Source organism: Cnephaeus nilssonii, assembly GCF_951640355.1.
Source record: "Cnephaeus nilssonii genome assembly, chromosome: 24".
Lineage (NCBI taxonomy): Eukaryota > Metazoa > Chordata > Mammalia > Chiroptera > Vespertilionidae > Cnephaeus > Cnephaeus nilssonii.
This window is the reverse complement of record NC_137095.1, coordinates 8,566,881-8,579,132: the sequence shown is the minus strand read 5'-3', so window position 1 is coordinate 8,579,132 and position 12,252 is coordinate 8,566,881. Positions and strand designations below refer to the sequence as shown.

The window sequence follows — 12,252 nt, the reverse complement described above, 5'->3', positions numbered from 1 at the left end:
TGTGCCCTTGACTGGAATCAAACCTGGGACCTTTCAGTTCACAGATTGACACTCTATCCACTGAGCCAAACCGGCTAGGGCCAATTTATTTGTTTTAATCTTGCTCATTTGACTATGTCAAGTCTCTTTAAATAATCACAATGGCTGCTTCTTGAGAGAACATGGAATGCCTTTCTTTTGAAACTGGGTTTAGTTTTTTCTGGTTACACACCTAAAACCATATGCTGTGTCACCCCAGCAGCAGCCTCATGCATCCTGTGTTTACTGCATCTCTTGATTGCATCATTTTCTCTTCAGCTTGATTTAATTTCGTGATGGTTGTTTTTTGTTTGTTTGTTTGAATCTGATGGGGTTTAAAAAATAAATTTAGTGTGGCCTCAGCATGCAGTGTTTATAAAGTCTACAATCGTGTGCACTAATGTCCTGGGCCTTCATATTCACTCACCACTCACTCACTGACTCACCCATAGCCGCTTCCAGTCCTGTAAGCTCCAGTATTCAGTACAGTAATAGGCCGTATCAGCTTGTAGCCTATGAGCAACAGGCTGTATCCTAGAGCCCAGGTATGCAGCAGGCGGTACCATCTAGGTTTGTGCACATACACTCTGTGATGTTCGCACAAGGATGACATTGCCTGAATCACCTGTTTCTCAGAACGCATCATTAAGTAGCACATGACTGTAACAAGAAGGTAGTAAAGAGTTAGGGTCAGCCCTAACCAGTTTGGCTCAGTGGATAGAGCGTCGGCCTGCGGACTCAAGGGTCCCAGGTTCGATTCCGGTCAAGGGCATGTACCTTGGTTGCGGGCACATCCCCAGTAGGGGGTGTGCAGGAGGCAGCTGAATCGATGTTTCTCTCTCATTGATGTTTCTAACTCTCTATCCCTCTCCCTTCCTCTCTGTAAAAAATCAATAAAAATATATTAAAAAAAAAAAAAGAGGGTCAAAATTCTGGAGTTTAGGATGCCGAGCCTGCTGTGCACTGTGCTAGGATAGCCAAATAGGGAAGAGGAAACCCTTGACTTAGGGAACATTAACTGGCCTCTGTTACTGCCCTGGCTGCCTTTCCATCTTCTCTCCTAGTGAGTCTGCACTTGGCCTCTACTCTGAACAAACCAGCTTGTGTTCTTCCCCTGGGAGCCTGAGTTCCTGGGGTCTTACCACCTGGACGGCCATGCCAGCCCCATCCCAATTCCAGCCCCAAGGATCTAAATCAGAAAACATTATTCCCTCCTCTGAGTAATTCTTCCTAACACTGATTACTCTCGGTCACTTACTGTTCAGTTCTTGTAGTTATCTCGCACAATATGTCCTCTTTGTCCTGTACTAGTATAGGAATGGGACTTTGCTTTATGGCTCTGTTTACTTCTCTAGTATTATATGTCTGGTGCGGTAAAAATATTTACTCTTGCCCTGGCTGGTTTGGCTCAGCGGATAGAGTGTCAGCCTGCGGACTGAAGGGTCCCAGGTTTGATTCCAGCCAAGGGCACATACCCGGGTTGTAGCCTTGATCCCCAGTAAGGGGGCATGCAGGAGGCAGCCAATCCATGATTCTCTCTCATCATTGATGTTTCCATCTCTCTCTCCTTCTCCCTTCCTCTCTGAAATCAATAAAAATATTAAAATAAATAAAAGCTCAGTAACATGAAATTATACAGGAAAGGGTGTGTGATGCCCTTATTTAAAGCGCAAGTTTTATTGACTTCTTTTGAGTGAAAAGCATGAGGAACTCAACTTTTATTACTGTAATTAAGGATCACGTCAGGAAGGGGAATGCGTGGTGACTAAGAAGGCATCTTTAGCCAACCACCAGCCTGACAGCACGTATGTATCTGATTATAAGGCTGGAACAGCTTTTCATTGTGCGTGTGTGTGTGTGTGTGTGTGTGTGTGTGTGTGATGGGCATTTACAGTTCTGGATCCTATGTGTGTAAGTGTAAGTATTCCATGTATTGTGTCATCCAAACTCTGAGACTATTTGAGAATGAGAAGGGGACACTATTAAAAATTTGCCAAGGCTGTCCTGGGCATGAAAGCAAGCACCCTATGATTTTATTATAGACAACTTCACCCATAGGTTTAAAGAAACAACCCAAATTATAGCCAAAGGGATTATTCGTCACTGTTTTTGAATAGCCAGCAGGAAGCTTTTCCAAAAACTAAAGACATCATAGAACCATTGCATGCTGGGACTTAAAACTTGCAAACTTTATCTCCATTATCAGTAGGACTGGCCTGGAGGCCTGGCATCGGGCCTTCTGAACTCACTGCCTAGTTACACACAGGCAGCACTGGCAGTGGCAGTCAAGTGACAATTCTGGGTTTCTCAGCTCCTGAGCCATCTTGGCCTTCAAGGGAAGTTCATGAACATCCAGGCTGCAGTTTCTAATACTGTTCTCTCAGCCACGTCCTTTCCCATTTCCCTCACGGTGATTAAGTTGATGAGGTCTAGGCTCAAAAATCTTAACTCAGTCCTTGGAACCCTCTTTTGGTGAGGATATTCTGAAGGAAAAGTTTCTCTGTCCAGGTGGTAGATGTTGCTGGTTTAAAACAAAAATCCGCCCTAGCCGATTTGGCTCAGTGGATAGAGTGTTGGCCTGTGGACCGAAGGGTCCCAGGTTCGATTCCGGTCAAGTGCATATACCTCAGTTGCAGGCTCCTCTCTGGCCTGGGCCCTGGTCGGGGCTTGTGCAGGAGGCAACCCATCAATGTGTTTCTCTCACATCGATGTTTCTCTCTGTCTTTCCCTCTCTCTTCTACTCTCGCTAAAAATCAGTGGAAAAATATCCTCGGGTGAGGATTAACAACAAAAAAATCCTTCATGTTTTGGGGGGATGGTTAAATAGGAACTTGGTGTCCAATTTTGCTGTTAACCTAAAACTATTTTTAAAAGAATGTCTATATGAAAACTGGAGAAAATGAGTTAGTGCCTTAGAGAAAGGGTCTTAAATGGGCTCCTGGAATAACTAGGCAAAGATTTATTGAGAACTAAGTGTGTGCCAGGCTCTGTTTGATGCACTTGAACTCATTTGCTCCTCACAGCACCCCATCATCCGAATTTTACAGAGGAAAGTGGGGCACAGAGAGGTGAGTACTTGCCCAAAAATCACAAGGCGAGGAAGGACGGAAGCAGGGTTCAAGCGAAACAGCAGAGGCGCCAGAGCGGGTTGCTCTCAACCATCCCTTAAGGACACAGAAAAAGCAGTCACTGGTTTTGCAGAAAGAAAATAAACAGAGCACGCCACCTGCTGTGGCCACTGCTGCCTGCTGCCTCCCCTGGGAACTGGAGGACTTTCCAAAGGGCTGGGAAACCCTGCTGAGAGGCCCCAGGGGAGTTTAGAGCCAGGCCCACTTTAGTCAATCCCCTCTTCTCTTGATAACAAGGCACGCACATGCTTTCAGAAGAGCACTTCACAGCCTCATGCTAACGCCTAGTTATCCCAGGCCAAGCCTCACTGAATTGAAGGCAAAAAGGAGTCCATTCTGTCTCTTAAATGGCCGCCCCGCAGGAAAACTTTATAGAATGAAATAATACGGCTCAACAGAATATGGCAAGAGCCAAAGCAGAGGGGAGGAAATAGACGCCATGGACAAAGAAGAAAGCAGTTCTAAGTGTTGCAGGTGGTAATGGGTTGTTACTGAAGCCACAGCCAGTGCAAAGGAGAAGATGCGTGTGTTCCTTCCTCCTCCTTCCTCTGCCTGGGCTCATTCTCTGCTTCTTTTTTCAGCCTCTGTGACGCGATCGTGTTTTAGAATTCCTGAACTGGGTGGACATGTCCCTTTCTGGAAATGTTGGCTGAACCCATGTTCCTGACCTGGGGGGAAAAAATCAGTCTGCACAATGGTAAGTCCAGCTGGGGTTTACGCCTCACAGCTGCTTTCTGTGGCTTTGAATCAAGCTGGAGAAATCTCCCCAGATCTCAGGAGCCACTCCATGCCTTTCACGACCTAACAAGACATCTCAGTCTCCTTTTGCCAACACAAGCAGAGGCAACCCTGTATTGGGCCAGGCCTGTTTCCCCAGCACGTGTGCAGACATATGTATGGCCACCAAGCAGAACTATTTAAAGACACAGAACTAGAAAACAGTGGAGCAGAACCAAGCACACACACACACTCACACACACACACACACACTCACATCCAACTGGCAAACAGATCTAAAGCTCTTTTCTGGACCCCTAGATTGCTTTAACACAGAGTCAGAACTAGAGGGGTCCCTCACTAAAATCCTTTGCTACAGAAGCCTGGATTTTTCTTTCCCAAGGTGGAATAAATAAATGCTGAGGTGAACTTTTTTTTAGGTAAACATGACAACTGAATGAAAAATAGAGCAACGGCAAAGGATTCTCTCTCCTCTTTCATCCTGGAACACCATGGCTGTGGGTTCTCTCAAAGGCAGACCTAGAGGGTCTGGGGCTAAATTCAGGCCTGAGAGGCTGTTTCTGTTCAGGACTTCCACGCCTTTAGAATGGGAATGGACTTCAGAAGTCCCTGGCTGATCGATTTTTATGCAGTGAGTTCTGGTCCAGTGCTGATCGGCCTTCTAAGGGTTATTGAAACCCAAGCCCTGGGACACTTGGATGGGTGAACAGGATATAGGACACTCCGTTTTTCCTTGTCATAATGCTAAAATATGTTGGGGAAAAATTGACATTGCTACAAATACCACTTCCCTTCTCTGGCTAAATGGCTCCTCCCATCTTTTCCAGAGCTATTGTCTCCTGGTAGGGTGGTGCTGTCAGCCCCAAAGGAGTTGCATTTCTAGTCAGTCATGTGTTCTATTCTTGGTAAAGCACATGCCATTGTAGAAGCTGTTTCAGGCTCATAGAATTTTAGCGCTGGGCCTAGTTCCCTAGACCTCTGGGGGTGAGTAGGTGGGGAACCAGTGTGGACTGAATACCAGCCAAGCCTGGCATGTTGTTATTGTTTACGTCTGCGTTATTTCATCTTATTAACTGCTATTGTTACTCCCGGTTGCCAGATGAAATCAGGGTGCATGCACAAAGGTTAAAGTGACTAGCTCAAGGCTCTGCAACAGCGGCTCAATTCTAGGTTAGACTCCAAAGCCTACATTCTTTCTGGTTGCTTCCCACTCAGCGAGGGTCTTAAGGGCTGCAAGGACAGTGGGACAATGAACTGCGGTCCACACTGCCCAGCACGACCTAATCAGTTTCCTAGCTTCCCTAGCAGGAACTCCCCTGCAGTTCATTAAACATATTCCAGGCGGCTGCCCCCACCTTCTTCCCTCTCTTTGAGGTTTGGTCCCTCACTTTTCCTCCCTCGTCTCTCCCCTGGCAGGACCCCCTATTCCACCCCCTGTGTCCTCGGCTACAGGTGAGTCAGTCGTTCGGCCTGATGCCATCAGATCCCGCAGCTGAGCTACCAGATGGTCTCCCTCCTCTCCTCCCAACCCTACATGACACCAGACCTTACACAGTCCTCCCTAACCAGCTGGAGATCACAATTGCCTCCCTCTCTGCACCCGCCCCCAGCAACATCAAACGCGACCCGTGTGTTAGCCCTCCTCCCTTTTCCCGCCCCCTCCGGGCTGGCCTTGTCCAATCAGGGCTTGGCCCACGGGCCAAAGACGTCAAAAGTAACCAATTGTCTTTCTTAAGGTCCCCGCCTTTACGCTGAGGAGCAGCTCCGCCGACCAATGGGCTGCCTCCTGGGCGCAATGAGCGCGCGGGGCTTTTAGAGCGGCGGCCGAGCCGCCCAATGGACCGCGGGTTTCCGTGGTTGGGGGCGTGGGAGCAGCGGTCGTCAGGGGCGTGGCGGCAGTTGCTTGGGCGGGCCCGGTAGCCGCGGGAGCTGCACTGGCCAGGGGTTCCGGCTGCTGTTCCATGAGCGCCGCGGAGCTGCAGGAACCGGACGGGGGGCGAGCTGGGCCTCTGTAGTCAACCACACACAGGTAAAGCCAGGGCCGAGCGAACCCCGCTAAGCCGGGATCGCGCCCCGAATCGGTCGGGTCCAACCCCTGAAACCTCGCGGTCCTCATCGTGGCTCGGCCCATCGCACCGCTGCCTGCGCGCCCGGGAGCTTCGGGGCCTGTCACCTGGCGCCACGGGAGTCCCGAGGGCCGATTCGCCAAGTGGCCGGGAGGGAGGCTGCTTGGCCCGCAGCGGGTACGCGTTCCTGAAAGCCCTTTGTCCCCTCCTGTCCCGGCTACCGAGGTCGGGGACATCCCGGACTGGAGCCTCTCTTGCCGGCCATCGCTCCATCGGTGCGCACTCTTGGGACCTCTGGGGAGGGCGGGTATGCTGGCTCAGGCTTGGTGACGGAGGTCCAGGATCCGCACCTTGAAAGGAGAGGGCCAAGGGGCCTGATTGTAGCCCCGGGTATTCTAGGGGCCTCTGCGTTTCAGGGCTCCAGGGGTGCACCTGGGACCGCTGGTTCAAGTTGTAGGAAGGCAGCTTTTGACCCACTTGGAGACGCGCTTACTGAGCTCGCCGGGGCTCCGAGCACTGTTCTAGGCGCTTTGTGGGCTTCCCCACTAGGAGAGCTGTCCAGCAGGGGCAGGTGGCTGCCTGCCAGGCGAGGCAGCGCCTCGACCTTGGAAGTGTCCGGGCGGAGGTCAGATTACAGCCACCTGTCAGGGATGCTTAGGAAGGACCACCGAGGGAGGACTGCGGGACCCACCTGTAAAGCCTGTCGCCACGCGCAGACGCGTTCCGGGTGACTTGCACGCCTTGCTTGGGAGGGATACTTCTGGGGTAGTTGGGAAGTGGATGTTGCATTCACCCATCATGAGTTTTGTGGTCTCAACTCTCAAGAGTGGGTGTAAAAAAAGAATAGACTATACCAAAAATACAAGGTTCATTTAATCATTATGGAACTCCTCAATTTGAACTGTGGACTGCTTCTCTTAATCTTCCGATTCCTCTCATTCAGCATGTCAGTTTCACCTACATTCCATTAACGGGATGTGACCCGGCTCATGACAAGGATCTGGGGAGACTGTAGGTTGGACAGAGTTAATGTGACCTGCGGCCAGAGCTTTTTGAGGGCCATTTTGTTAAAACCACATTAAGTCGAGTCCAAAAGAGAAAGCATACAGTATCAGTTGACTGCCCTCTGTCATATGAGATGACATAATAATCTCCTGAAGGTCAGGAGGCAGGGAACTTTGACACCACTTGCTGCCTGTTTTCGGATGAATTAACCTTTGAATAACCAGTCAGACAGCACATCAGTCCATACAGCTTGGGCTTATGGCATTTTATTTATTTTTTTATTTTTTGTTAATCCTCACCCGAGGATATTTTTCTTTGATTTTTAGAGCGAGTGGAAGAGAGAGGGAGAGATAGAAACATCGATGTGAGAGAGACACATCGATTGGTTGCCTCCTGCACACACGCCGACCAGGGCTGGGGAACCTGCAACCAAGGCATGTGCCCTTGACCGGAATCGAACCCGGGACCCTTCAATCCAAGGGCCAACGCTCTAGCCACTGAGCCAAACCAGCTAGGGCTGGACTTGTGGCATTTTAGAGCTGAAAACAGCTTAGGTAGAGCTCATCTAATCTTTCTCCTCGATGCACAGGTGAGGAAACTAAGGCCTGGGGCGGTCACTGGTCATCTCAGAGCCAGGCGTAGAGGATGCTCTGTTGACTCTGGATCTGTCAAGTTCATGACTGTGTTTCACTCGCAGCCCATTTATCTCACTCTTGATGTTTAAATGCTAGGGGAGTCCCGAGAGGTTAGGGGCACAGATTTTGGTGTCATAGTGCCTGGACTTGAACCCTAGCCTTGCTTCTTTCTAGCCGTAACTTTGGGCAAGTTACTGAACCTCTCCAGGCCTCTGTTTGCTCATCTATAAAACAGGAATAATAATGGTACTTCAATTAAAAGGGTTTTTTGAATGGCACATGAGTTACTATATCTGAAGCACTTAGTTTAGTGCCTGGCACATAATAACCATTATAGATTTGCTGAATACAATGTTCTGTTGCCCTTTTATACAGTTTTCTTCATGTCTACACGCAGTATTTTCTATCAGGAGTTTATTTTTCTCCCTGCCTTCTCCCCTGCAGTTCATTAAACCGATTCCAGGTTTTATTGTAGATGTCTGTGGGGTTTTCCAAGTCACACTACATTTTGTTTATTTTTCTGTCTTTTATTAAATTAGGGCATTCATTTTTCTCTGTTAGTTTTTTCCTTGTAATTTACACTCTTTTTTAGACTCCAAATTTGTTTTATTCTTTTTAAAAAGGAGGGGAAATCCCTCCAAGTGCTAGTCTCCGATGATACCAATTTCCACGCGTTCTTCCAAACATCTCTTCCCTCTGCTCGGCCCTCCTTCCCAGTTGTCAGTGTGATGCAGCTCGATTATAAATGGATGAACATTTTTAGATTAAGATTTCATGAGCCACTGTATTAAGTGCTTTTCGGAAGTTCAGGGATCGTGTGTCAAATGCAGTTAAGCCAGTTACTTAGTCATTTGAGCAGCGGCAGCGCCTGCCTTGCCGGGCAGACACACAAGTGTGTGACTGGTCCTGGCTGCTAAGCCAGCTTGTTCACTGGTTTCTGTGTTTTTCCTGTTCTTTCCTCGAGCTTGAAATAAACCAGATGGCAAGTACCATGGCACAACAATCTTTTCCTCTCTTTTGAGTAGGGGACCTTCCCTCTCGTTCCTTTTTATTTTCGCCTTCATTTCCTTTATCACCTTTGCAGTTTTGATAGATACCTACTCTGTTTGCCAGCTAATTTAAAAAAAAAAAAAGATTTTTATTGATTTCAGAGAGGAAGGGAGAGAGAGAAACATCAATGATGAGAGAGAATCATTGATCAGCTGCCTCCTGCACCACCACCCCCCCACCCCACTGGGGATCCAGCCTGAAACCCAGGCATGTGCCCTTGATCAGATTCGAACCCGGGACTCTCCAGTTCGCAGGCTGACATTATTCACTGAGCCAAACCAGCCGGGACATGTTTGCCAGCTAATTTAATTCCTTTTTATTTAGGAGATGCCTGTCACCTTTATTTCTTGCAGGAATCCGGTCACCTTTGGTTTTCCCTTCTCTGTTTTTACGTGTGTTCTGGAATAAACCAAAGATGATCACTGTTCATTAGTTGGCACCTTCTTAAGAGTTGATTCTGAAGTTTGTTTTTTTGTTTGGGACATTGCAGAGCTCGGCCATCTTAGAATAATTGCTTTAGTTCCGTTGTTGGTGTGTTAATAATGGGCCCCTTTCTCTCTATCTGGCTCTCTTTTCTCATAATGTTCTGGTGAAAGGGCTTCTCATTTACTGTTATTCTTTTGTTTGTTGTTTTGTTTTGTGTTAATCCTCACAAAAGTGCATTTTCCCACTGATTTTTAGAAAGAGCGGAAGGGAGAGGGAGAAACATCGATGTGAGAGAGACACATCGATTGGTTGCTTCCTGCACACACCCTGACCAGGGCCGAGAAACCTGCCCCCAAGGTACATGCCCTTGACCGGAATTGAACCCGGGACCCTTCAGTCCACGGGCCAACACTCTATCCACTGAGCCAAACCGGCCAGGGCTATTCTTTCATTCTTTACTCACACCTTCCTCCGGGTAATCTCTGGCAGTGCCCGCAAGGAGTATAGGGGTTCCCCACGCCCCTTATCCAGAGCACATAGCATTTCTTTGGTCCCATGGAAGACAGGGTCAGAGGCTGTCTTATTTTTTGCCTAAAACCTGGCTTTTTGAAAAGCCGTAGCAAAGAGAGAGACTTCCAATGTAATGAAACACCACGTGGCAGAACCCTGCTATGACCTACTGCTTACATCATTCCGGTTCTTATCGCAGTGCGGGATCGCTGTCATATCTGCACATGTGTTTTTGTTGTCCTGGTTCCAGGGCATCATGTTTCTGTATGAAGCGTTTTCTGTTTATGAAATGGCTGGTGTGGACGGGCGACCAGACCTGTTGTTGCCTTTGAAGCTTGTGCCCTGGACCCAGTTGGGTGATGCCGTTACACAAGGACCCATTCTCCGATCTTTTTAAAAAAATGTATATATTTTTATTATTTTTAGAGAGGAAGGGAGAGAGAGAGAGAGAAACATCAATGATGAGAGAGAATCATCGACCGGCTGCCTCCTGCACACCCCACACTGGGGATGGAGCCTGCAACCTGGGCATGTGCCCTGACCTCCTGGTTCATAGATCGATGCTCAATCACTGAGCCACGCCGGGCGGCCATTCTCCGATCTTTTTTTTTTGTTTAAAGTATTACAAGTAGTAGTACATATGTTTCCTTTTTTTCCCCCATTGACCTTTCCCCGGCCTCCCCATTCCCCCCCCCCCCCCTATTCTCCGATCTTTTATAGTAAAGTAGCATCTTCTAGGCAAAGAGCTTAATAGAGAATTGGATCACTGAGACGGTTGGGTTTGCCTGGTTTCTGATTCTCTTTTGTTCTCTGTACGTGAAGGTCCATTAAGTTCCGCAAACTGAGCATCTGGTGCGTGCCGGCGACACAGCTGTCCAGATTAACAAGTGTGTTTGGTTTGCTGCATAAAGATTATTTTACTTGTATTGTACATTAAAAACGTTTTAATGTTTTTAATTAAGAATAATTTTTCAAATAGGTAATACATTTATGTGATGAAAGGAAATATTCGAAAGCACAAAAGGCTGGATGGTAAATATGTCTCTGTCCACCCGATTCTGCCACCTAATTCTTTGCTTTTTTAAAAGATTTTTTTTAAACTTTTTTTATTTTTAATATATATTTTTATTGATTTCAGAGAGGAAGGGGGAGAGAGAGAGAGAAACATCAATGATGAGAGAGAATCATTGATCGACTGCCTCCTACAAGCCTTCCACTGGGGATCGAGCCCACAACCCGGGCATGTGCCCTTGACCAGAATCGAACCTGGGACCCTTCAGTCCGCAGGCTGATGCTCTGTCCACTGAGCCAAACCATCCAGGGCTCAATATGGTCGTAATGGTTTTTGTGGCTCCCAGAATCTTGCTTCTGTTGTGTTTCTCTCATTCCTTTAATGTGCCTTAATCTGCTTCTCTTTACCTCTGAGTCTAATTGAGTCACCTTGAAATTGAATTGAATCTTCAAGATGTTAGTCAGCCAACCTAATCTAGAGTCGTGACTTTCTGGTGTTTGCTCATTGCTGGGTGGCCACATTATCAGTCAGTTGTGCCACAGATAACCGTGTTATGTAATATGAGGGGCAGGACACTCTGTCCAGTCTCTCTGAGGTATAAAAGAGAAGCTTATAGAAATTTCCCCATTTGTTTTCAGTTCCTCTAATATACACTCCTCTATGTGCTATTTACCTAGTCATGTCGGTGAGAATACTAAATAACAAGCAGGAAGCCCTAACCGGTGTGGCTCAGTGGATAGAGCATCGGCCTTCGGACTCAAGGGTCCCAGGTTCGATTCCAGTCAAGGGCGTGTACCTTGGTTGTGGGCACATCCCCAGTGTGGGGTGTGCAGGAGGCAGCTGATCGATGTTTCTGACTCTCTATCCCTCTCCCTTCCTCTCTGTAAAAAATCAATAAAAATATATTTTAAAAAAAGAACAAGCAGGAAGTCCAATATAGACTTGCCAAATTTTAATTTGTTCAAATAAAGAAAAAAAATCCTATCTCCCATTGTTACCGTCATTTAAGAAAATATATTTTAACGCCCAAAATGAAGGAAGGTGATTGTGCCAGAGCAACCTTCTAAACAGAACATATTTCGATTGACTTAATGGGACTAAGGTGGTCGGGATCCATCCAGCTCTCTGAAGGGCCTTTAAGACAAACAGGTGCCTGCCTCACTCCTCTGTATTCCTAGAGCCTTACCCAGGGCCTGGCACAGAGAGGGTCCTGGGCCTCAATTTCCTCTTTTGCACTAGTAATAACTCACAGAATTGCGGCGAGTAGCAAATGAGGTAGTGTCTGAGGATGTACTTTGTAAACAGTAAATTCTGTAATTGGTCTGAACTGTCAACACCAGTGCATGTTGTGACATGTTTGAGGAGTAACTGAGGTCATATCTTAAAATCACAAGCATTTGATAAATGTGGAGATATACAAATAAGAACGTTTATCATCGTCTAGTTCTGCTCTGTCATTTTAAAAGATATAGTGACTTGTGCCCTGCCGGTGTGGCTCAGTGGTTGAGCGTCGACCTATGAACCAGGAGGTCATGGTTAGATTCATGGTCCGGGCACATGCCTGGGTTGTGGTCTTGATCCCCAGTGGGGGGGACATGCAGGAGGCGGCCCATCGGTGATTCTCTCATTATTGATGTTTCTATCTCTCTCTCCCTTCCTCTCTC

The 12,252-nt window shown here is 47.5% G+C and overlaps 1 protein-coding gene across 2 annotated transcripts in view; it reads left to right on the top strand.

Annotated features, from left to right (window-relative positions):
• The first annotated feature begins 3,824 nt into the window (after positions 1 to 3,824).
• Positions 3,825 to 12,252, top strand: part of ABHD2 (abhydrolase domain containing 2, acylglycerol lipase) — a 68,798-nt gene continuing 60,370 nt past the window's right edge. Inside the window, exon 1 of one of the 2 annotated variants that reach the window (XM_079764004.1) lies at positions 3,825 to 3,843. The gene's annotated coding sequence lies outside the window, so the exon portion shown is untranslated. Of the gene's footprint in view, positions 3,844 to 5,795; positions 5,914 to 12,252 lie in introns of those variants that run through there. The other variant, XM_079764003.1, reaches the window with a different exon arrangement.